This window comes from Neolamprologus brichardi, chromosome 8, assembly GCF_056152115.1.
Source record: "Neolamprologus brichardi isolate AB-2024 chromosome 8, ASM5615211v1, whole genome shotgun sequence".
Taxonomy (NCBI): Eukaryota; Metazoa; Chordata; class Actinopteri; order Cichliformes; family Cichlidae; genus Neolamprologus; species Neolamprologus brichardi.
This window is the reverse complement of record NC_142111.1, coordinates 5,780,695-5,807,669: the sequence shown is the minus strand read 5'-3', so window position 1 is coordinate 5,807,669 and position 26,975 is coordinate 5,780,695. Positions and strand designations below refer to the sequence as shown.

General features: G+C 40.8%; 1 protein-coding gene across 1 annotated transcript in view; it reads right to left on the bottom strand.

Moving 5' to 3' along the window:
• Positions 1–607: 607 nt before the first annotated feature.
• uts2r1 (urotensin 2 receptor 1) overlaps positions 608–26,975 on the bottom strand; it is a 64,490-nt gene continuing 38,122 nt past the window's right edge. The window contains exon 4 of the mRNA XM_006797010.3: positions 608–2,875. The gene's annotated coding sequence lies outside the window, so the exon portion shown is untranslated. The remainder of the gene's footprint in view (positions 2,876–26,975) is intronic.

Genomic DNA, 26,975 nt, shown 5'->3' with positions numbered 1-26,975 from the left:
AAATTTTGTGCCAAACTCCAAACTCTTTTCTGAAAACGGGGAGCTGGCTCTTGCCTCTAAAGAAACAGTTTAGACCGGGGTCCGGGTCTGATCTCCTAACTCTTTATTCTTTACAGTTTTTGTGATGCAGTCACAGGCACCTGGCTAGCTTTGCCTGGAAACAGGTAACAAAGGAAACAAAATTCACCCACAAGTGACCACAAAGTGCGTCACGTGCATAGCTTTAAAGAGGACCGCCTATCCTTACTCGCCTTTTTTATTTCTTATTTCCCACACCACCAACCGGTAACAGCAAATGGCTACCCCTCGTTGAGCCTGATTCTGCTAAAGGTTTTTCTCTTTTTTCTTTTTTTTTTTATCAAAAGTGAAGTTTTTTTTCTTCCCATCATCACCTATTGCTTGATTGTTGTTTCCCCCCCACCCAATACTGTTGGGTATAAAGTTCCTTGTGGCAGCAATTGTGATTTTGTGCTATACAGATGAACTTGGCCTGGTTTAGCACCTCAGCTCAGATCTCAAAAATAAGCCATTTTTGCTTCCTTTTCTCGTTCTTTAAGGCAAGTTTCTTATGACTCTTACAGAAAAAAGATGTAAACAGCAGGTTTCTGTAGCTTCTCACAGCCAGAGCCATGTGTTTCAGAGAGTGCTGTTGGGGATATCTGTTCTCACTGACATCAAACTTGGCTCTGTGGAAAAAAAACGTGTTTTGAATCAAGGTTAAGACCAGTCTGGAGCTGGATTTTTTGAAAGAATAATAGAACCAGTTTAAGATGGATTATTGATTTTTATTTTTGGGCATGGCAAGAAGAGTTGAAATTTCTTTTTTTTCCTGTCGTTTTGAAAAGGCTTCTATTTAAGATGGCTTTACATTTAGAGCGCAAAAAAAATTGCACCTAGCAGCCAATCTACAACAGCCATTCAATTTCCCATCCATTTCTACACAAATTGGCCGTAATGCAACCAGATGGTACAGCAGGGTTGCTCATAAGAAAGCCTCAACAAGACTGGATGAAGCTAAATGGCTGAAATAGTTATTTACACCTGCTTCTAGACAACAAAAGCACATATTTTATTTTTATTTTCACAAATACACAATCAATAATGTGTCTGCACTGAAATAAAACACTACAAATACCCATTAGTTTTACTTACATGAAAGCTGTTTTTCTAAAAGATGCCAGTATTTTGCTAATGGACGTTATTGGTTGGTAGGAATTCAAGAGAGGAGAGAAGAGGACAAGCATGACTTTAAATTTTGAGTTATTTTGTTGGAATTTTGACTTAACTCTGCAAATCAGGAAGCTGCTTACCCAGAAGCAGATGGCATAGACAAATGCGTACTGAAAATCAGGTAGTGATATCATCAATGTGCTACCGAAGTGTAGTAAACATGAACAAGCTACTTTTATGCTAATGCCTGTGAGTCAGCTAATAGCACATTTCATCATTTGTAAAGCCATGCTGAGAGTACTCAGCAGTTTGAACATTTATTTATTTTATTGGGCCATTTTAGCCTTTATTCAATAGTAACAGTGTAAGGAGACAGGAAACTGGGGAGAGAGGGGAAGACATGCAGCAAAGGCCCACGGGTTAGAATCAAACCAGGGTCTACTGCTCTCCCTGGCCATATAGCATATGGTCACCTGCTCATCCCACTAAGCTAACCCAATGCTCCTCAGTTTGAACATTTATGACAAGCAGCAGTAGCGCTGGTAAGTCAGCCGAATGCGGCTAGCGTAGCTGTAGCATTGCTAGCTTAGCTATAGCACTGGTAGCTAATGCCTTCCATGTTCTGCTTCTGGATAACTTAATTAGTTATTAGTTAATTTTGGTAAGCACCTCATAGTATAACAGTCATGTTGACTACAGCGCTTCCTGATTGGAAGAGTTATTTTCTTAAACATTTTAGCTGATTAACTCAATTAATTAATTTTGAGATACATAACACAATATTTTGAGTTATGGATGGCTAAAAAAACATTTTCAGTGGTGGAAACAAGCTTCTATACAAACCAGAGCAGATGAGCACATCAGTAAAGAAAAGCAGCTCTTTACGGTGGTTGCAGAAAATCACCACACAATGTACATATTTGGATTACACCTCCTTAGGGCTCCATTAATTTTGGAGTATCTCATGAGCGCTCTTTATAAAACAGGAAATCCAGAGAGTGGGAGTTTAGAAGTTCATAACAGCATTCATGTTTTAGCATTTACAATTTGTCTTCATTTTGTAGTCGGTATCTTTTTCTACCTGCTGTTTTGAAGAACAAAACATTTACAGTGCCCTCCAAGAAGGGGTCGCGAGGACCAGCTAAAGACATTGTGTAATATTTTGCCACTTGACCAGCGTAAGTACATTGATTTTACATTTGTTTTTTGTTTTGGTTTTTTATGTGTTATTCAAAATCACACCCTCGATTCCTGTTTTTCTTGTGCGTCAGCAGCATGTACTGTACACCTCTCTCAGTCACCAGGAAATAACAGCTTGCCCTGGGCCAGCATGCAGGCTCACCCAGCGCAAGCACAGAAAGCAAGCATGGGAGAAAACCCGAAAAAATATGACGAGCCTGTTTTGTGTGTTTTGACGCTGGTCTCTCTCTGTGCAACAGGAAGTTCTGCAAGTGATGAATATGGATGCGAGGGTGGTGAGGAGGGGGTTCTGTTTTGTACATTGTGTCCAACAGCACTGGTTCCTCCAGGTGTTCATTTAACATAATTGTGTCCGCACATGTTAAAAAACAAAATACTCAAGACATCTTCTCTGTCCTCAGTCTCACTTGTGGTCAAATGGAGTGAAGTGGAGTTCGGGCTCTGCTCCCGTCTGTGTCTCCAACTGCTTCTTCTTTTTGTGTCCCCTCACAGCTCTCAGTCATATCTGTCAGGGACACACAGGACAGAGCATGGCTATAATTACTGTGGTTATAAATCCTCTAAAAAAAACTTGTACATGTACACACACAAACACTTCTCCCTACTTGCACAGTGTGTCCTCTTTGGAAGCAACATGGAGGTAAAAATAGCAAAGAAGCTGTTATCAGCTCCAGCGTGCGTTTACGGAGGTAGTCACAGCTTTTTTCTCTCTCTTTTTTCAAGTTGCTTAAACAAACATCTTGAGCTCAAAGAAATCATTACAGTGTGATTTAGAGTGCACAGTAAACAGGATTGCCTGGCAGGATCAGATTAGCAGTAAACGGTGTCTACAGTTTCAGTGCTATCATCCCTGGGGTGTTTGGTTTTTGTTCCAAAAGAAAGTTTATCACCGTGCATTATGTATAATCTCTTTAAATGAACTGCGCCTCTGGAATAGGGAGCTGAAGCTACAGCTTTTCACAGACAAAATGTGTCCATCCTTATCATTCCTGCAGAATTGTTTGAAAGTCCATGAGGGTACTACGTTTCCAAGATTCGTATGGGTTATAATTGGTAGTGGAGAATCAGAATCTTGCCTATAGGCACAAAACAACTTAGTTAGGTTTGTAGTTACAAATACAGGCTCTTCATGAGATGAGATGAGATAGCCTTTAAATGTCAGTTGCAGGTCTTTTGCCCACAACCGAGATGACAGACCTTGCCGACCGTACATACAATACACAAACATCACATTGGGGAGACAGGTCAGGCTAGGTAGCAAGGAAAAAAACATCGAAATGTGTAACACAAAAGGATAATACAGGAATGCACAGATATCAACACACCATAGCACAATAAACACAGACAAGCAACATGGGAAAGAGTTCCAGTGTGTACATCTGATCTGGGACCGCTGCAATCTTTCGACTGCGCCTCCAGCTGACCCGATGTCCACATCAGAGGGGAGGTAAGCGTTGGAGGTGGCGTTGGATCCGGGGTAGGGAGGGTGATGCGTCAGTGAGTGCTTATCAGTATCAGTATATGTATGTGTGTGCGTGTCCAGAGTTCAGCTGAGACAGTGTCCTTCTCCCTGCCAGGCTAAGTAAACAGTCTTCCAGCCAACCCAGGTGGCCTTGCATGGAATGGGAAGGAACAGACTAAACACAGTCGTTATCAGGGTGTTTTGTTCAGCTCCGGCCTTGTAGCTGGCGCCGAGGGGGTCTCCGCATGAAGTGATGTTATTTTTTTTACTTTAGTGCGAACAGCTCATATGAATTTCAAAGCAGTTCTACAGTCCAACACTGGTCCCGTTGGAGAGCCGCGAGCTTCGCCATACTTGCATTCTGTGATGTTGTCATTTCTTGTGCTCAAGGAGCCGATTTCTGAGAACTCACGGCAGTGTGCCTCCCCAAGATGTCATCCAATTTTGCGCCCAGAGATGTTATTCCGGGCTAGCCCTTCCGAGATGTATCCAGTCTGCAGTCAGAGATCTTATTCTGAGTATTCACAGCAGCCGTAGCCTCTCCAAGATCTTATCCGTGCTGACTCAATGAGACCATTTTGAGAAACTCACGCCTCTCTCATCGTTCCAATCCCAGCGGGCAGCCTTGTGGGGGTTTGAACAGCCGGTTCCGCTTTCTTAATTCTTCGATAAGTTAGGGCCAAGCCAGCTCCGATCCGCCAGAACCCTGTTACCATGGTTCCGAATAGGTAGATATCTTCAGCACTCAGGCTCACCCAAGCCCAAACTTCTCGTTGAGAAAGGGGTGTCAATTGCATTTAGGGACCAGTTGATCCAATCCATAATTCCTCTTTTAGGTTTTAGAGAACAGACTGTGAGAGAATGTTCCAGGGAAAATACAAAAAAAAACAACAACACGAGACTAGACAAGGACATAAGCAGGGAAGATAAGGGAGAGGGGAAAAAGTGCGTCCGCCTCCTCCGAGAGCCAAAGAAGATTGCCATGGCCACAATCGTAAACACCAATAAAGGCGTACAACAGACATTGTCAAGTAACTTGGACTATGGAAATAAACAGCATTATCTTGCATTAACTTCCAACGTGTGACCAACCTCTCCAACCATCCAACAGGGATTATTCACGCTACAGTGTCTCTCAAGCCATGTCCGCACGCATATTTTTCTCTCGCGTCGCAGTGTGGACTGCGAAAACTGAGGTTTTTCGAAAACGGTGACACATTTTATTCATATGATGCAGTCATGTGACCAATTCAACTAAGACGGCGGACGGCATTGTACAGCAGTTGTTTTGTTTGCTCTCAATTTTGTCAGCCCTATTAAAGAACAATATCAGTTTGGACATGCTCCAGATAGCTCCAGATAAAACTCGGCACTTTTCCTCGACATTTTGCCGTGACATTTCAAAGAGCCGGAAAGTCAACAAATGGCAGACGAAAATGATGCAGGTTGAATGGTCTTACATTTTATGCATGCGCAGTACAGGGACGTAGCGTTTTCAGTGTGGATGAAACGACTGAAAACGATAGTGTGGACGCAGAGCGTTTTTAGACAAAAACGCTGTTTTCAAATTTATCAGTGCAGACGTAGCCTTACTCACATCACTGCTTCTGCACTGAGGATGTGAGATACACGAGCCAAAACCTCCAAATGAGAAATCTTTTTTTTCCCCATAGCCACTCCTGAACCAAGTCAACCCAAGCAATCAAAGAGTTGTTACCAGTAGGTAATGAAAGCAGAGATGAGTAGTCATGCTTATAACACTGGAGCCTCCATTTGTACCTGTACTCACGCCAACAGAAGAACTGCTGTGGCCACATTTTTCGATAAAGTGATCTTTGGGCTGATTTTCCGCTTTGCTCTTAGCTTTGTGTTAATATTTAAACACCAAAGGAAACTTGTGTGTATGCTGAGTAGGATAGGGATTTGTGCAAGTGTATTGGGAGGAAGCCTAAGGTATGAGAATGCAAAGCAGATCTCACTTCCTGCTCTGCTTTGGGTCAAATTACTTTGGGCACAGAGACAAACATAATTTATGAGTAATAATAAGAGCCCTCTGCATTACTTCTTCTTCTTCTTTTTTTTTTTTACAACAGTATATGACTATTGCTAAGGGAACAAGTTTTAAATAGTTAGCTTAACCCCAGCTCCCTTTTTAAAACAAAAATCAATCTGCATAATCTGCTCTGTTGTTATCGTCTTTGCAGCTTTACTTGATGGATTTCAATCTCAGCAACGGAAAGCATAAGGTGTTAGAATAGTCATCTTATTCAAAAGTAAGTGCACATTTATCTGAGTTTAATCAAAAAGGTCAGAGAAATTATGCTAGATTCTTCACAGGCCTTTTGCAGGCAGAAAATTTCCCGAAAGTCTGACCACAAATCAAGGATGCTGCAGAGAATGCACATCTGAACCCAGATGTGGAGCTCAGCAGTAGAGGAGGATTGCCAGAAGAACATCAATAAAGGTAGTTAGGGAAATGTGATCAGAAAGTGTTTTTTTAAAGCAAAAGACAAAAAAAAAGCATTAAATAACCACAAAATGTGTGACAGACTCTTCAATAGTAATTTTACATTTGTGCTCCTCAGCACGTACTCTCACAGATAAAACAAGTTTGCCACATAACTCAGTCACTACTGAAGCATCCTTGCGTGGAGACAGATAATGAACACATGTGCAGCTAATGAGTTGTGTGATAAGGAAGTTTATGTAGATTATTCACCCATTTTCATAATCCCTCATTTAACTTGAGGTGTGGGGTGGGAAACCTGCACAGGCACACGAACCTGGAAGCTCTATGCAGAGAGACCCCAGTTTGCTCCTGTGAGGCAACAATGTTAACTCTCACACTACTGCAATCAACAGGTCAACATGACTGTTATACTATGAGATGCTTACCAAAATTAACCATGGACTATAATCACTCATCATTCATGGCACTGATTCTTATTATTGGTAAGGCCAAAAAATGACAAAGTCTTGATTTTTCAGATCACTTGTTGTGTCACGTACAAAAAATCTGCCCTAAAAATAAACGATGTGAAAACAAAGTTGACATCAAGCGATGATGAGCTGCTCCAGATGTTGTTGTTGGTTTTGCTCCTGATGTTTCAAAGAAAGAACATTAAGAAACTGAGAATCTGGGTCCATCCAATTTTTCATGAGAAGAGAGAGGGGGAATTTCATGGTTTGACTCAGGTCTTGCTGGCAGTGTTGGGAACACATGTGAGGAGGGAGAAATAATTCCAGAGAGCCGATTGACCTGGAGCAGCATCTTGCTGTGTGTCTGAGGTAAAATAGTATTTTACCAGTGTTACCTGCAAGTTTTGAGCTCTGACCGCTTGTGCCAAATGCAGTGGTGCAAATACATTCTGCGAGATTACATGGTCGGCGTGAACAGCGGCAGTAAGAATGAGGGGACTCTCAAAAATATTTTTAACGTATATTTAATATTATTTTTAAGTCCTATCTATTTGTGTTATTTTAGATTTTACATTATATGTGGTACAGTATGACAATGTCTAAGGGAGGACAGGCAGGAAAAACCTACACAGATTTTAGGTGTCTGGTGTGTAAAGGCATTGACTTTACACAGTATGTATTACACAATACTTTACATTATTTTTGTGTTATTACTTTAACGTCCATCCTTGAGATGGATTGTTACATATTTACCATTTAACAAAGTAAACCTTAGGCCATGCAATAGCACAAATCTTGATCCTAATATGGACACACACAAGACCTTTTCCTGGTGTTTTAGTATTAACACAAAGCTGAGTGCAAAGTCCAAAGAGCACTTCACAGAGATTGCCAAAGCAATTCCATTGTAGAAACAGGTGCAAACAGGGTACACATGAAACGAGCCTGACCGCTCATCACTGCTTTTGTTACCTGTTTGTCAGGCTCTGACTGCTTAGCCAGGGTCAGCATACACTTTAGCTTCACTGTGTACTGGCTTAGTGCAAAGAGTCCATGTCAGGTTATCAGCAGTTGTTTCAAGGCACACTTTGCTCTTTCTTGTCATTTTGTGAAATAAAATTACACCGTGTGTAAAAGGTTGTGGACTCCTCCTGAAGTCAGATACCAAGTAACAAATCTTTGCCACTGTGTGATTAAACTGCAATGTGATTACTGAAAATGACTCTATATGTGCTGTTAAAGAAAAATGTAATTACTTTATAGAGATTTACTTCCAACATTGTTGATCAAGATATATATGACTTAATTGGTAAATAAAGGATGAGATGAAGTGGGAAGACTAAAGCAGAGCACTGCAGAGAATTCTGGGAGGTGAGGGTTGCATTCGTCACTGAATGCCTTGCCAATCTGATTAATTGCTGTATTACTGATTGTTCCAAATTATTGAATAACTTCATTCACTGCTGCTTTACTAATCAATATATTTTATTTGTGATGTAAACATATAGATTGTACATGCCTCAGCCCATAGAGCAACAAGCACTTAAGCTCTCGCTAATTGGTCTAGACTCTGAAAATAACACGGAGCTGCCATTACTCATCGTGTGTGCTTTGATATAAGCAGCCCTGCTGACAGTTTACAAATGGATTAAGACAATTAACAGATGGACTCTCCTTCACCTCACCTTGTTTTTGTTTTTTTAAATTGATCTTGTTTAATTGATCGTGGAGTCATGCACTGTAGTTCCAGAGCAACAGCTTAATGGCATTACAACAGACAGCATCGGTTGTCTTAAGCACTTTCTACAGCTAAGTGCAACACTACTAACGGCTTATTGAACACACTAAATAATCATCATGTTAGCATCACCGTGAGCTTTATCGTTATAGATTGAACATTCATTCACATTCATTCAACCTAAAATGTCTTCTCATAGCTCACATTTACCTAAGTCTGCGTTTTACCACGGTCCTCGTTGTTATTCTAATCATATGGATGTGGGTCAGATGCAAATCAATCGATTCGGCATCCGTTCATCTTTTTACAGATTTATTGCAGTTACACACAAGTAGAAAAGCCCATGCAGTTGGTGTTATATATGCCATTCCTAGTATACTGACACAAAGAATAAATTAAATTCGGTCTTTTCTGGGCTGAATAAAGGCATGCTTAAATGATGGGTGGTCCAGAATAATATTATCTGCTATTTTCAGTGTACTTCTAACTTCATTTAAATTATTAAAGTATAGAAAGATTGTTTGTAATGGTCTTTTCACTTGTTCCACAAAGACACTCAATGAAGAAACATTCCGGTGCAATAAAAATGACCTTTCCTGTTCGCTACATCTTGATGAACCCAGGCCCTTTGATTAATGAATATTCATCAAAGAGGCTGTGTTTTTCTCAATATCTGCAGAAGGTTCCCAAATGTAATCAGTATCTCCCTCGGAAAAAAAAACAAAAGAAATAAAGAAAAAGACCGGGCACTATAATGGAATCTAAGGCGTAATTTGAACAATGCGTTTAGTATCTTTGAGATGGGAAATATTGAATTAATCCGTTCCCAGTAAGCTCACCGTGAGAGTAAAAATTAAACAAATGGTCCTCAGCTATTTTCTTTTAATATTTTATTTTGGAATAGTGATGCATAAATGTCCTTTAACAGCATGTAAAATACTTGAATACCCAAAGAAAATACTGATGGTTAAACAACTCACATTAGTTTTTTAATGCCAGATTGAGGAGGGGGTAACATTTCCCAATTGTACTGTGTGTTGAAATTGTTTATAGACCAGTATCCAAGCCTGTTAATGTTCACTGTTCACACACCGATTGCTGTGACCCCTTGAGGTATCCTAATTAGATGCCTTTCATCACCTATCAACTGTGTAAGAGTAGAGTTTCTACTCTATGTCCCTCTCAAAAGACTGAATGTCTCACATTGTCTCTAAGGCTGAGCTAGGACACCCTTTGGAGAAGGCAAATTTCCATTGCATGCATCCGTAATCTCATTCTTTCAGTCATTACCCAAATCTCGTGACCACAGGTGAGATGTAGATCAGGATGTAGATCAACCAGTAAAAAAACAACTTTGCTTGTGTGCTCAGCTCGTCAACACAACAGACCGGCTCGTCTGTCAGCAGGAGCCTGACAGACGATCTATAATGGGCAGACTTGGTGATGCAAATTCTAATTCCTGCCGCTTCAAACTCAGCTGCAAACTGCTTCACTGTGAGCTGGAGGCTGCCATACCCTGAAACCAACAGAGCTACATCATCCACAAAAAGCCTTCCGCCAGTTGACTCCACATAAAAATTCGGTCCAAAAAAATTATGAACAGACTCTGTGACAAAGAGCATCCCTGGTGAAATCCAACACCCACCTGGATCGACTTAAGTTTGGACTAAAGTCTCACTGCTTATTAGGGGTGCAACGATACACAAAATTCACGGTTTGGTTCGATACTTTGGTGCCACGATTCGATATTTTTTCGATACAAAAAAAATGTTCATGTTTTTTTAATTTGTCATTTATTAAAATTATAAATATATATTTTAACTCAAACGTACAGTTTTTAAATGTAATGTTGCTGAAACAATAAAATAATAATAAATAAATCTGATTGAGAAATCCCTCATCTTTGGAAAAGAGAGTTTATTACAGAGAAATGGCTCTTTCCAAAATAAAAGCTATACTATACGCTTCTTCTGGGCTATATTCTCAGCAGCATATTAAACATATCAGGTCCCCATAAGGAGAATCATGTGCTAACGGCTGTCTAAATGACTCGGGTAAAGTTTGTAGCATGCGTGCTTGTTGTTTTTGTCTGCTTCCACTTGTCTTTGCACTAGGATGATGTCGGAGTAAATGTGCAGTCATATTTGTTGTGTTCCCACTAGTGCTGTCAGCGTTAATCTGAAATGACGTTAAGGCCACAACAAGGCAAATGTCCATTAACGAATTACCGCGGATCGTCCCGTGCGTGGGGCTGGATGGTGTCAACACGTTAACAAGCTAACTGCGCTAACGCACTAGTTCCCACCCATGTAATTGAGCATTGCGTGGCACATCCGACATACTGTTTTACTTTTGTCCATGACGCGCTTACCATCAGGGTCATACGTCACATGAAGACCAAAATAGTTCCAAACGCCAGATCTGAATGAGGGTGGGGGAGGTTCAGTTTCGGGTAGCGTTGAGGTAGTTGCCATGTTGCAACGAGCTTAGCTTCTGTCTTGCTAGCTTGCGCTGTGCTCAGTGGATCTGCACTCAACAGTGCAGCCTAGGCAGAGCTCAACACAGACAGCATCGTCAGAAGAAAAGTTGATAAAATAAATAAAAAAATTTGTATTGTTCGATACATATGCGTACCGAACCGAAAGCACTGTATCGAACGGTTCAATATCGATATGAGTATTGTTCCACCTCTAATGCTTATATCTTATCACAACGGCCCAGCCACCCCGGCCTTTCATAAACTGGTCATCATTTTCATTTTACATTGTTGTGCAATTTAATTTGCATCAAAAAAATTGTCAAAATATATAATACACGTTTTGCAGCTGTGAGTCATGACTTGGTCTCATTTGTTTTCATCACCCTAGTCTGATTCTCTTTATGCCCATTCATTTCCCCACACTTCCTTTACCCTCCAGCACTGTGTTTGTCTTATTGCCTTTATCATTCCAAGGAACTAAACACAAACCAATGTCACTAGTTTCACAGGTGTTTGATGATGCACAAAAATACTGTATAATTCAAAAATTGTACTAATGGTGCTACTTGTAGGGAGAATTGTCCATTCAGACATTCACAGTCCATCGAGCCAAATTCAAAAACCATCCTGGACCAAAGTGGTGGACAGAGTAAAATGGCCATCTACCTAAGAATGTATATACAACACGTCTATTCAACGTAAATTCATTATATTATTGTCTGAACCTTTGAAACTTAGTCCGGAAGGCAACACAACGCTGAAAACAGTGCGGAGGACACAACGCTGAAAACAGTGCGGAGGACACAATCTAAAGGCTGGAAGAGACAAATTAAAGCAATGTGAAGCAACATAAAAGAGAAAGTAATTAAAAACCGACTTAGAATGCAAAGACAAACGGAGAACACAGAGAGTGGAGCAAAGACGATGCAGGGACAAAGACATTTAGAAACCACAAGGGAAGAACCAAACGACGACTAAGTAACACAATCGTGAACATGACCTGAATGTTCTGAAGCACAAAACGTTGAAGGAAATGAGCAAACTGCATTAGTCTTTGAGCTCTCATTATGCTTTAATATCTTTCTGAATATGCTGGACCAAAGCAGTACTTTTAGCTGCATTGACTTTCAAGTGTAATGCGTTCGCCTCCGAATGTGTCAGTACGTATTCGCGTGAGCGGATGCTTTTTGGATTGACGCGCATGTCAGTGTTTCCACATCCTGTTCACTGGATCCATTTGACTGGAACACTTAGCATCGCCCTGCCCTGTAAAGGTAAGCACTCTGCAAAGTGCAGAACGCACACGTGTGCACTCACAAACTTGGCACACAATAGGGATACTTAACGACATTCTCCACTCTATTGTGTTGTTTGCAGGTGCTGTGACAATTTCTGGAAGAGCGAATCATCAGTTTCTCATTCAGCCTTTCCTCTGATTCAATTTCATTCTGTTTTTTTTTTCCATAGTACACAGCACTAAGAAGTCAGACGCAGAGACTCAATGGACTCTTATTTGGATGCTTGGATACTTCAGTACCTGGTTTGTTGAGACTAAATGTCCAACTGATCTGCAGTAAAATATCTTAAGGATTTCTGCTTGCATAAATCATGTTTTCCACTTTTTTATTTTAAATACACACCAATTAAAATGACATATAAGTGTTTAACAATGTAATAAAAAGAGAGAATACATGTTGGATATACCTAGGGTTAGTGTTAGGAATAGGGTTGGAAACCTTGGAAAATTAAAGGCGATCTATTATGATGATTTCCACATCCATGCTTTCATTTTTTGTGCTACTCAAATAGTTTTGTATGATTTGTTGTAAGAACCCATCCCTATTATATCAAACTGTAACTTATGGCAGGCCATCGGTTCAGCTACCAAGCTTTCCATCCGTCCATCCATCCATCCATCCATCCAAGAGGGCCCTTATTATAGGAGTTTATTCTGCATTAAACACGTCTTTTCTGCCAATCAGTGGGAGCTGAACATGCACTGATTAACAGTGTTCTGTGTTTGTGAGGTGTGACAGGTGTATGTGAAGTCACCTTAAGCTCATCAGATGAAGTGGGACTGTGAGGTCTGTTTATGCAGTGAAAATTTATTAGGTGGTTCAAGTAAAAGTTCTCAGATCAGTAGGTATTCGCTCCAAATAAAGCCAGCATTCATGCCATCTGAACATATGTCTTCACCTAGCTATTGGTGCTTCCATAATTATCTTTAAAGTGCATGCAGCCTAGTTTGATAGTCAAGCTTAGAGAAGTTTCTGCACTTTAATTTAGCAGATAAGGGGCCAATTGTCTTCACTCTTTCCCTGACAAGCGTTTCCTCTATAAATATCCATAAAGATGTGGTTTGATGACCATTTGAATAGTTTACTGGTTTTGGGTACCTACAAAGGCAGAGACCATCCTGACTCATTCCTGATGCAAACCCAGTCATTTTGTTCTATAAGCAAGCCTCAAATATGACAGACACCACTCAGATCAGAGGAGAGCTTCAAGGATCGTCCTTAGTAGGTGTTCAAGGAGTAAAGAGTTAAAACTTGTTACCCTATGTTGCTTCAGTTAAGTTAGAGTAGCCTGATAGGATCCTGTTAAATGACTTTATTATACTAAATATTGCAAACTCAACTCTACTTGCACACTCCAAGTGTTTTATACAGTCTGATCCACCCATTTACACAAGCTCTTGTTTCCTACGTTGAAGTGCTTTCTATCTAAGATTTACACACATTCACCCTCCAATCAGCAATCACCAACAATCTGTCTTTCATGACGTCATTGTTAAGTGTTTTTGTAATGAGGGCACCTTAACTCCATCTATTAGTGACTAACCCTAACCCTGCCTTCATAATACAGTCAACGAACTTTCTGTCCTCAAAGTTCAGATGGTTCTCTCAGGTGACTTTGTAAGTACATTTCGACTCACACAACAAAGATAATAGCAGACACACAGACAAACACTTAAGGAGTGAGAGATATAAAGAGACAGACAGCGAGAGAGGGAGAGAGCATCATGGGACCTTGGACATACAAATCCACCTGGCTGAAATATTCAGAAGTGTTAACAAGCCTGAGGCCCCGGTATGATCTGCTGAGACGGGATATGTGGGACTTCCCCCTTCTGGTCTACTTATCTTTGCCTATGCTAAAATTATTTTTATCCCTGGTAGGGACAAGACACACATACCCCTCCCCCCAAAGTCGTTTTTCTTTTTTTTCCCCTTCACAAATCACACTCTGCTGAGGTCTGCACTACGAAGGTCGATTTTTGCCTGAAGGACAGTAACCTCAGGTTTAACCTTGGTGTGACACAGATCGTTTACTGCTGATCAGTCAGCAAGTATATATGTATATACCTGCTTATACATATTGTCCATTGGTGAATACTGCTGTTTTGTATAGTCATATAATGCTAAAATAAACCGAACTTTATAAGCTAGTTATTGACCTTATAGATGTTATATTCATAGTTGGTTTGCCCTACAGCTGGATACGGCCCAGGCAAGTTTATATTATATTATATGGTTTATATTTGAAAAAAGAAAAACAGCTGTACTATGAATGGTCAATCACTGCTTCAGTGGACAATCGTCTGACTCATTGCTGACTAACACAGCCATGAAATATTCATTGTTGGCTTGTTATCCGATGTTTGGGATGTTTTTCCAGCTTCCTGCTTTGGCTGCGAGCACATGCTTTATTTTCTCTTTACTTTGCAGCGTGCATGTCCCACTCAGGTCCTAGCGGGCATGAAAGTAAAGAAGATGAATCTTCGCTTTTTGAAATGATTTTTTCTTTATAGGAGGCACACATTTGGGGACTATTTGACGACAACGTGCTTATAGGGTATATAAATGCACATTCAAGTGTAGTTTTTCTCCTCAAGAGGATGTTTCATTAATGCAAGCTCTACAGTTTGGAGCCGCCTAAGCTTGCTGACTCTTATCCGCATCGCTCTAGCTCACCACTTTGTTCTTCTGCTGTTAGAATAGCACTGGGCAGAAAATAGAAAGTTGAATGACTGCTCATTGGACACCTGTTGACTTGAGATTGCTATGCATCTGGCTTTGCACCCTTCCACTGATCTACCTCCTCCATTACACCCCCTCCCTCCTCCTCCCACTGTCATTTTCTCCACAGTCCTGTTCCAGCAAACCTCCCCTGTGTCCTCAGTGGCAGCCAAACCACCTTACAGCCCACTTGGCAGCATCCATCAGGCAAGTTGCACCGTCTTTGCCAAAGCCTCATCAAGAGCTCATCAGCCACCATGTGGATCTCAGTGTGCTGAGGAAGTGAGGGCTCACTGGTTTCCTCTGCCATTTCCTGTATTTCCACATATGTAAATTATTCAGCTAAGTGGGGAAAAGAGCAAACTTCAGCGTGGTTTCTTTCTCTGTCTTTAAGGAATTGTGTGATTTTTGTTTGAAGCGCTGAAGCAAGCATATTGCTACCAGCCCTTCAAACAAAGTTGACTGCAAAGCATATTAGCGGCACAGTGGTATAAATCTTCGTGGAAGGCTGGAAGAAAATCTTACAGGCTAATTATTGTGGTTATCAGAGTTTCTATTGTTATGTACTTCACATACTCTGGACCATGTTCAACTTGGATGCCAGCTTGTGGAATTTGGACTACAACACTACACTTCTGGACGAGAAATAGATCAAGACGTGTCGAGTGTAAAATCGCGTGTGGGGGTGTGTTTGGGCCTGGGTGGAATTTTAACTGAATGTCCGGGTAGAAGACTGGTTAAAAGTAGAGCTGGTGTTCCAGTTTTGTACTCTGCTTGTTATGGCTTTTTATTCTGACTCCCTCTGCTCTGGCAGGACACACAGACCTAGCTCATAGCACTTGGCTTAACACCCATAGCTCAGTGGCTTGTTCCTATCTTTGCCCTGCAGCACTGCAGGCCTCATCCACACATGCAATCACAACACTGCACACAAACACCTATTAATAGGAGAATGTGTGTGGGTTTTTTTCTTCCACAAATACACTTTTGATTTAAGCTTTTATTTGATAATTAACTTTAAACGTGGATCAATTGAATGGTGTTTTGATTTACTCCTTACGGTGGTGTGGTAATTAAATTTTCTCACTCATTACATATGCAGATATATTAATATTAATTAAAATAGTCTCTTTTTATTTATGTTTTGCTTGGTGCTTGGAAAAAGCTATAACGCTGATCATTTTCTAGCAATGCAATGTTTCTTGTTAATTGTTGTTAACGTCTCAATGCACTTTTCTATATACAGCACTATATATGTGCATGTATGTGATGTACGTAATAAAAATTAAATACTACACTACTCATGTTCGACTGTTTCATTACAGCAGCAGAATACAGATAGAATTTGGGATCTAGACTGCAAGCTTTTTTCTCCATGCAAATATAATGCACACAGAAATTGGGAAGCAATGAGTAAACATTCCCCCTGAGTCCCCAGAGGGTGGATGCTGGAGTGGTGGAGTGGTTTAAAGTGTGGGCTGCAATGCAGGACAGCAGCAGCACTGACTTGTTAAAGAGAGAGAAGTGCAAAATTTGCAGCTTAAATCAACCACCAAATTGAAAAGGCGTAGTTGCAAAGTGACAGGATGCCATGTAGCTTGAGTTGCTTGCCTGAACTAGCTCAGAAAAAAAGGCGACATAAATGATATTTAAAATAGGAAAAAGACAAAAACTGTGACTGTTTCCACTGCCGATGGATTGCATGCTGCATATTGTCCTCTGAGGCCTTTGACAGTCTGAATCCCAAATTGAAACAGTGAAATCAGCCACTAACAACAACAGATAACATACAGTGATTAGGCTTTATGACCCCCGCCAAATATTTGGTTGGTCATACAAATATTTTTTTCTGTGTTTTTTCTTCCTAAGATCTTTCTGAACAGGTAACATTCACAGACATTAGACTACAATGACTTCAGTTCAGTATGTTGCCCAGGGATACTTTAGTATGCAAACTGGAGCACCAACCTTCTGATTAGTAGATGAGCTGCAGTACCTCCCAAGCTACAGCCCAGTAGCAATCAGGATGGTTTTGATATATTGACCTCTGAGTTAATGGGCCCAGCACACTTCTGCTGAACCATTGAGATGATGAGAGATAGCCTTTATTTGTCAGTTGCAGGTCTTTTGCCCACAACCGAGATGACAGACCTTGCCGACCATATTCAATTTCAATTCAATTCAATTTTATTTATATAGCGCCAAATCACAACAAATGTCGCCTCAAGCCATACATACATACAATACACAAACATCACATTGGGGAGACAGGTCAGGCTAGGTAGTGAGGAAAAAAACATTGAAATGTGTAACACAAAAGGATAATACAGGAATGCACAGATATCAACACACCATAGCACAATAAACACAGACAAGCAACATGGGAAAGAGTTCCAGTGTGTACATCTGATCTGGGACCGCTGCAATCTTTCGACTGCGCCTCCAACTGACCCGATGTCCACATCAGAGGGGAGGTAAGCGTTGGAGGTGGCGTTGGATCCAGGGTAGGGAGGGTGATGCGTCGGTGAGTGCTTATCAGTATATGTATGTGTGTGCGTGTCCATAGTTCAGCTGAGACAGTGTCCTTCTCCCTGCCAGGCTAAGTAAACAGTCTTCCAGCCAACCCAGGTGGCCTTGCATGGAATGGGAAGGAACAGACTAAACACAGTCGTTATCAGGGTGTTTTGTTCAGCTCCGGCCTTGTAGCTGGCGCCGAGGGGGTATCCGCATGAAGTGATGTTATTTTTTTAACTTTAGTGCGAACAGCTCATATGAATTTCAAAGCAGTTCTACAGTCCAACACTGGTCCTGTTGGAGAGCCGCGAGCTTCGCCATACTTGCGTTCTGTGATGTTGTCATTTCTTGTGCTCAAGGAGCCGATTTCTGAGAACTCACGGCAGTGTGCCTCCCCAAGATGTCATCCAATTTTGCGCGTTATTCCGGGCTAGCCCTTCCGAGATGTATCCAGTCTGCAGTCAGAGATCTTATTCTGAGTATTCACAGCAGCCGTAGCCTCTCCAAGATCTTATCCGTGCTGACTCAATGAGCCCATTTTGAGAAACTCACGCCTCTCCCATCGTTCCAATCCCAGCGGGCAGCCTTGTGGGGGTTTAACAGCCAGTTCCACTTTCTTAATTCTTCGATAAGTCAGGGCCAAGCCAGCTCCGATCAGCCAGAACCTTGTTACCATGGTTCCGAATAGGTAGATATCTTCAGCACTCAGGCTCACCCAAGCCCAAACTTCTCGTTGAGAAAGGGGTGTCAATTGCATTTAGGGACCAGTTGATCCAATCCATAATTCCTCTTTTAGGTTTTAGAGAACAGACTGTGAGAGAATGTTCCAGGGAAAATACAAAAAACAAACAAACACGAGACTAGACAAGGACATAAGCAGGGAAGATGAGGGAGAGGAGAAAAAGTGCGTCTGCCTCCATTCTGTTGTCAGCAGGCATGGACTCCACAAGACCCCTGATGAAGTGCTGTGCTATCTTGAACCTAGTTATTTGCAACAGATCCTTTAAGTCATGTAAGTTGGAGCCTCTATGGATCAGACGTGTTTGTCCAGCACATCCCACAGATGCTAGATTGCATTGAGATCTGAGGAATTTGGAATCTGCTGTGTTCCTCGAAACATTGCTGAACCATTTTTGCTTTGTGGCAGGGCGCATTATACTGCTACAAGAGGCCAAAACCATCAGGGAATACCATTTCTTGAAAGAGTCGATTGCAGGTCCCAAGGTTTCCCAGCAGAACACTGTTCAAAGCATCACACTGCCTTTTTTGTTGTTGTTGAGCTACTGTACTCAAATTGCTACGTCTGCTGGATTGGACCACACAGGCCAGTCTTTGCTCCCTACATGCATCAATAAACCTTGGCTGCCCATGACCCTGGGGCTGGTTCACCACTTTTGATAGATACTCACCACTGCAGACCAGGAACACCTCACAAGAGCTGCAGTTTTGACAATGCTGTTTCAGTCATCTAGCTATCACAATTTAACCCTTGTCAAACTCATTCATATCATTTCAATTGCCCATTTCTCCTGCTTTCCTTCTAACGCGTCAACTTTGACAGCAAAATGTTCATTTGATCCCTAATATTCCGCCCACTAACAGGTCCCATGATCAAGAGATAATCAGTGATATTTACTTCACCTGTCAGTGCTCATAATGTAATAACAGATCGGCGTATAAATGTAGTTTGTGCATGTACTGTATACAAGGACACTTTTATCAAATCTCTTCTGCTAAAGAAACTCTGTGACTTTCAGCCTTATTCGTTTATGATGTTTTTAGTGTCTGGGAATCAAAAATGCACAAACCCCTGTTCCCAGCTTTTATGTGAAAACGATTCGTGTCCTAAAGCGTGAAATAAGATCACAGTTGCTCCAGGATACAACTGACTGATTTTTAAAACAGCAGGAATTTTCTTGGCTGCACCGTAAGCAGATAAATGAGTCGTTCCTCTGTTGTATTTCTGACAGAGCAGTTCTTCGCTGAGTGTTTGCTTTATTGTTATTGTTAAACTACAGGTGCTGCCAAACCCAGCAGATGGGCACACATGCATCCTACTGTCAAGGCCAATGCTATTTTTTAAAGAAAATAAGTGTGATCCACGGCCAGTTTCTTCACTTTTCCCTTGTTCCACCAACGTTTTTGAAACACAGCAGGGTTTTTTTCAAGCTCACATACAAACAGACAGACAGACGAGCTTGGCAGGTTCACCTTGGCAGAGGAACGAGCCGGGGATGTCACCGCTGGGTGCCTTCGCTGACAGGTGCAGGTGTGAAGTGTGTATGAAACATTTTACCTAAGCAATAACCCAGAGTGTCTGATACACCACCAGGTGTGGATTCCCATGGAATCACTTATGGACAACAGAACAGCAGGCTGACTAACTTTGAAACGCTCTTTTGCTACGAATCGCAGTAAACGAATGTGATTTCTGATATGATTACAATATAAGAGCTATACATGAACGACCACTACAAAATACACCCAAACATGATTTTGTTCTTGTGCACAAACAAATCAGTATTCCAGTATTCTCAAATTCATCCCAAAGGTGTCTGTGATGTTAAGATCAGGACTCTGTGCAGGCCAGTCAAGTTCCTCCACACCAGACTAGCTCATCCATGTCTTTATGGACCTTTCTTTGTGCTCTGGTTCACAGTCATGTTGGAACAGAAAGGGGCCATCCTCAAACTGTTGGGACCATGAAATTGTCCAAAATGTCTTGGTATGCTGAAGCATTAAGAGTTCCTTTTGCTGGAACCAAGGGGCCAAGCCCAACTCCTATAAAGCTAAACCCACCCCCTCCACCAAACTCTTGACTTGGCAAAATGCAGTCAGACAAGTACCTGTTCCTGGCAACCACCAAACCTAGACTATCCAATCGGATTGCCAGAAGGAGAAGGGTAATTCATCACTACAGAGAACACATTGTCGCTAGAGTCCAGTGGCAGCATGCTTTACACCACTGCATTCAGCTGGGCTTTCTAATGTGCTCGGTCATGTAAGGCTCAGATGCAACTGCTTGGCCATGGAGACCCATTCCATGAAGCTCTCTGAGTACATGAAGTTTGGAGGTCTGCAGCGTCCAACTCTGCAAAACGTTGGTGACCTCTGAACTACAGAATGCACTTCAGCATCCGCTGACCCTGTTGTATGATTTTACAAACTCTAACACGTCGCGGCTGAGTTGCTGTCTTTCCCAATTGCTGGAATTCACTGACCGGCTGAGAGCGACCCATTCTTTCACAAATGTTTGCAAATGCAGTCTGCGTGCCAAGGTGCTTGATTTTATACACCTGTGGGCATGGAAGCGATTGGAACACCGGAATTCATATCCATATAGTGTAAGCTACCAAACTGGCAACAATACTTCTGAAAACCACAGCGACAGAAAAAATGTCCTGATATGTGACATCTCCTTTTTCCTTCAGGCTCATCAGTGGTTATCAGTCTGTCTGCATGCTCACTGCAAGCAACAGAGAAGAGGAGGAGAGGCGTGTGTGTGTCTGTATGCAAGCGTCGCCAGGGAGTTAGTGATTGTAAGAACCCATAATTCATGTTCATATTTTGGAGATATAAATGTCCAGAAAATGAAAAAAGAGCCACGGCATTCCTTGCAAAGCATTGTTGTTGCTATTTCTTGCTTCTTTCATGTTTTCTTTCCACACCTGTACACAGAGTATATCACATCATTTACGTTGTTTAGTTGTTTGTGTTTCTTTAGGAATGTTACAGAGAGGTTATGTTCTCAAATAGATGCGCAGAGATCTTCTCTTGAGACTCTAAGTAAGTAACTAGAGGTGCATTATAATTCACTTATCGCTCTTTCATAAACAGCTCCTATAAAAGCAGTGACGATCAGAACAGCCTTTTAATATGTCTACATCTCTCTGGATGCTTTCACGGAGCGTCACACTGTGGCTGAGGTTTTGATGTGTAAGAGAACAAAGAGGAGTAAGGAAAGGTTGGCGGGAAATAAAGGCTTTCTTCAAAAGTAGGAAATAAGGAAAATTATAATGACGCCTGCGTCACAAGACGATGGGACAGAGAGGAGCATTGTTTCGCTGCAGGGAAACATCAAACAAACCCTCAGTGCCGCAACAACAACAAGGGAGCAAAGTAGGATACACTCACATGAGACACAGACCTTCAAAGTAAAACAGGAATTAGCACAGATGCAAACTAGACTAGGGGAGACAGAGCAACTAAGAAACACAGACAACACCAACAACAAAGAGACACAGAGGGCAGCTACTAAATACTCAGAGAACTAAACAGAATACAAGAAAACCAAACTAAGACACTACACTAAAGAATAAGCTGGGACAACAAAGAGAACTAAGAACATAATACAAAAAACTCAGAGGCACAAGAAACTCAAAAGACTGGGTCACTGACCCAGGACCGTGACACATCTCATATTTGAATGTCACTTATCAAACTGTTCCACATTAACAGGAAATCTCGGCACACATGAATAAACTAAGCTCAGCCTTTATTAAGATGTTTTTATTCACGTATATGCCTTTAAGAAAAACTTCAAATCAAGAAGTACTACGCTTTTTGTAACCGTTTACAATGGCGGGTCATAAATGTAGAACCGAGCACTTCTTTTATTAAAATTCTTGGTTTTATTCACAGCTAAAGAACGATCACGCTGGTTATGACCAGTGTTGGTCAAGTTACTTGAAAAAAGTAATCAGTTACTAATTACTGATTACTTCCCCAAAAAAAGTTATCCCGTTAGTTTACTGATTACTTATTTTTCAAAATTTTCAAAACTAGTTACTTAGTTACTTTTTAAAAACTCGATTTACAACCTGAATAGGTGATAAAACAATCGATCTTTCAGCCCAATTCTACTTTTTCTGCATAATCCATCATACAAAATGTAACCAAATGGAAAAGTCCTTTTTTAAAACTTGTTTTGTTAGTTTTAATCTTTTAACTTTATGCATCAAGCAAAAATTGAATTATATGCAACATTCTCTGACTGGAAGAAATTTGTTTAATATTTAAACCTATTTTCTGCACATTCCAGCACATAATTTATTTATTTTTTGCAAGTAAAACACAGCAGAAAATAAATAAAGTCAAAGACTAGCAGTCCTTTTGCTCTATTTTCACCTGTAAAGCAGGAGTGGGGTGGCGGAGGTTTACCCTGGTGCAGGTGTGCCACAGCGGTCAGTGGAAGAATCCGCGAGTTTCTCTGTGAATTTCCCATTACGTCGTTGCGCACTCGACGGGTTTTTTTTCGCTGTAAAAAGAAGTTTTCTTCCCACGCACAACAGACGCTAATGTTTTTGTCACTTTTTATGGAATCAAACTCAAAGTAAGGTCAGTACTTCCACGCTTTAAACGCTGCACGCTCATACTCTCTCCCGCACTCGATATATGATCCATTGTTGATCTGCACACAGCTGTTGTCACGAATGTCACACTCGCTTACGTCACTGTCATGAGACACTCTCGCAAAAAATCATGGTTTTAGTAACGCAGTAATGCAGCATTCCTAGGTGAAAGTAACGGTAATCTAATTACCATTTTTGCAATAGTAATCCCTTACTTTACTCGTTACTTGAAAAAAGTAATCGGATTACAAGTTACAAGTAACGCGTTACTGCCCATCTCTGGTTATGACTTCCAATCAAGGAAAAATAGGAACTTGAAAGAAGACAGAACAAAAAACTCCCATTTGGAGAACAATATCTCATAGTTAAATTTAGCTAATGGTTGGTACTGGTCATAGCTACTTCAGCTTGCTGGTGTATTGGTTTGCAAGTTGGCAGCACGTTAAGCTTGGTACTGTTTCACTTTGCCAGAGTTACAATGATTGACACAGTCACAGAAATTTGAAATCCAAATGAATACCATGGAGTATTTATTTATTTACATAAACACAGACATGCATGATGGGGTTTGAATTCATAACAATTCTTTAATGAGATAAAATAGATGAGATTAAACAAATACTGGAAAATAAACAGCATAGGAAATATCACATGACATTGAAGTGGTGCAAAGTGCAGTGTGGTGGACACTCCAGATCACTAAACTGGTTTATTGTGGTGCTGAATTCGTGTGTGCTGTTGCCTGCGTAGTAAGTGGTGCAGAGGTTGCTCAGGATTATCCATGATGGACGACAGTTTGTTTAGTGATCTCCTCTCCATTACTGCTTCAAAAGTGCCAAGTTTTGAGCCAATCACAGCCTCAGTCTGTGTGGTCACCAGCAGACCAAAGCAAAGTACAATGTGCACGCCACAACTGAGTGATAGAAACTCTCCAACATTTTCTAAGATCTCAGATTTCTTAGTAAACAGAGCTGGCTGTACACAGCCCCCTGTGTCGGTCGTCCGGTTCAGCCTGCTGTTGATCTGGATCCCCTGGTACTCCACGACATTAACATCCTTTCCAAGGATAAGACGCATCATATATCGTGTGTCCTTTTTCATGCGAGGTCAATCACCATCTCTGCAGTAATTTGATTTTTCTTTTAATTTCTATTAGGTTACTATCATCAAATGGGGGGTCCAATGTAGATTCATCCTTTGGCCCTCTGATTAATGCAGCACAATATCATTTAATACACATTTCCTACTGCTGCAGCTTCATTTGAAAAAAACTGAAGTTGTGTAACAGAAATAGACTTTTAGTATCTAGTGGTATATAGAAAATTTAGATTCTGAATAACCGAACGCCCTTCAACTTCTGTGGTTGCAAAAAGAAACTTGATCATGATTTTGTATTTAGTTTATGGTCCATACTAATAGTTTCAATACTTGTGTCCACAACATGCCAGATTATTTTGATGCAAATGTAGCATTTTGAAAATAAAATAAAAGTTTTGACATGTTCCAAAAGGATTAGATCCATTATATTAATAATAATAAGATCTAGTTAAAATATGTGGAGTCGTATTTTAGCAAATGCAGGTGTAATATAACAGCTTAAAGGCCTTTTTGACTGGGAAAGGGTGATAATCCTTTGTGGTTTTATCACTAATGCATGTAGTCATGGGATCAATCTGAAAATAATTTTGAAAGCTGCTTTTGTAGTCTACATGTGATTTGCACTGTAGTCTTTGGGAGTCAGTTTTCATGTGGGCAGAGCTGGATCATATTCAGCATCATCAATATGAAATAGAGATGAATGCCAAAAGGTATTTGATTCATTTTGAGGGTTTTATTTTGTATAAGATCTTTAAAAAGTAATGCCTGCTTAGCCTACGAGCACATCTTAAAGTGTAGAGCTGGTCCAAATCTGACAGATTACGCTTTCCCTTTAAAGTCCTGGGAGGAATATCAGTGAAATGCTTTACTTTGCATTTTACTTTTTAAGAGCAAAGCGTCTGAAAAATTGCACCTGGTCAAAAGGGACTAGCCGATGGTAAAGAACACCCAGACAACCACAGGGCTTTACTCCCCCTTTTTCTTTCCATTAGCCATTCTTTCCCTATTCCTTCACATTCTGTTCTTTGGCTTTCCGATTTCATTTGGAAAGATCCCACATTAGGCCTTCTATCCCTTCTCCCCCTTCACTCTCCCATGCACTCTTTCTCGTGTGTGCTCATTTCGCAGCTCTCACTTGGCTATTCGTGTCAAGGTGGGTGAATAGAACGGATATCTTTATATTTCCAAGTGTCACATTTCACTCTATCAAAAGCAAATAAGGATGGATAAGACTTGTGAGCAGAGATCTTCAAACCCGTTGATCCACTTTGAACAATGCCGGCTCAATTCCCAGGAATCATTTTTTGATAAAACAGCCAACCGACTTTCAAGCGGTCCCTTATTTATTTTTTTCTGCGGGTGGTTTGATTGTGTTGACCCCACGACTGATTTACTGTGATCCCAGGCTGCTTTGGGTCTTTTAATAGTCTGCACTCTGCCAGGGTGACAAAACCAGTTGCTTGAAAGCAGAAGGCCTGGATGCAGCTGATAAACACAAAGCAGTGGAGGATCTATTATAGAGTCGTGCTGTGGTGCTAGCTATCAAGATTAAAGCAAAACTGATTGGAGAAGTTCCGTTCATTCATGGTATTTTAACAATAGCACAATACTGTGGCAGGTTTTATTTTAAGTTATACTTTACCTGCTATCATTTGATCCCAATTTAGTATCTCACTTTGTGAATTTAACAGCTATTCATTTCAATTGCCTTAATGCTGTAGAGCATTTTTAAAAGCGCTCACTTCATGAAGAGCCCTTCGTGAGCCAGGAGGCATCTTTAAACAGCGTAGGCGTGCATTGTTTAGTGAAATGAATTTCTGCTTGAATGAAGTGCTTCCATTAAGCTCCTACACCACTACAACACAAACTGCACACTATCCATGTGCTTTTGTGGCATATGGACAATTCAGCTTTTTAGATGCTTGTCAGATGCATTTCATTGTGAATAATGACAGACTGTATTTTTTTTTTTAATTGTTGTTTTTGTGTCAGCAGTAGTGGCGCCTGCAATCTCAAACTGCTTCTCAATGGATCAAAGCTTCCTGAATGGCATTTAAGCATTTTCCATTATGCCGTACTTTCAACAGCTTTACACCAAATCACTGTTTTATCCTCCTGCTTTGGTTGATGAAGGAATAAGTCCAAAATGACTGTTTGGTTTTTAGAAAGTCTAGCAGTGTGAAAGACCATCTGCTGGTGTCTGTACTCACTGATCGTTTTGAAAAGGAAATCTGATACTGATAAGAGTCAGACCTGTTGGAAAACCTGACTGGGACTGCCTCCCAAAATAAGAAAAGAAAGAGAAAGAAACAACAATACGCTATGTCTCCTGGAAGAGCTTAAATCTAGCCAGACTCAGTATTAGATAAAATCACACTGACTGTCAGTCAGTCTGAGAGAAGATTTGCTTTTGAGGGGAGATAGAGTGTAAGAACGCAATATCATGTGAAAATAACTCATTTTCTCTCTGACTTGATCCGTCTCACACATTTTGACCCACTCTCCTTTACAACATTGCTTCAGTTCATTGAGGTTTGATGAGATTCGTATATTCACAGCTCTCTTAAGGTCCCCTCACAGCATTTCAGTCAGGTTAAGGTCTGGACTTTGACTGGAACTTTTGCAAAACATTGATTTTCCTTTTCAGCCATTCTGTTGTAGATTTGCTGTTGTGCTTGAGATCATTGCCCCATCGCCCCAAGCTTTACCTGTGCATGACGGCTAAGCATAGCCACTTTGGCCTCATCATAGCATCTGAACATATCAACTTCTGAAACAAACCATGTTGCTTTTTTTTAGGTATTTTATGATTCAATAATGATAACTGTTAAACTATGTAAAATGTTTCATATAAAAGCAAAATGTTTGGATTCACATTTTAATAGATATTTTGGATCAGATTTGTCTTAAATTGATATTCCAGAGCATCATTTGCCAGCAATGGTTGGTGCTTCCCTTCCAAAGTGTGGGGTAGGATTAGGGTTAGGGTTAGCACACCTGATGACTTAAGCTGGACATACACAGG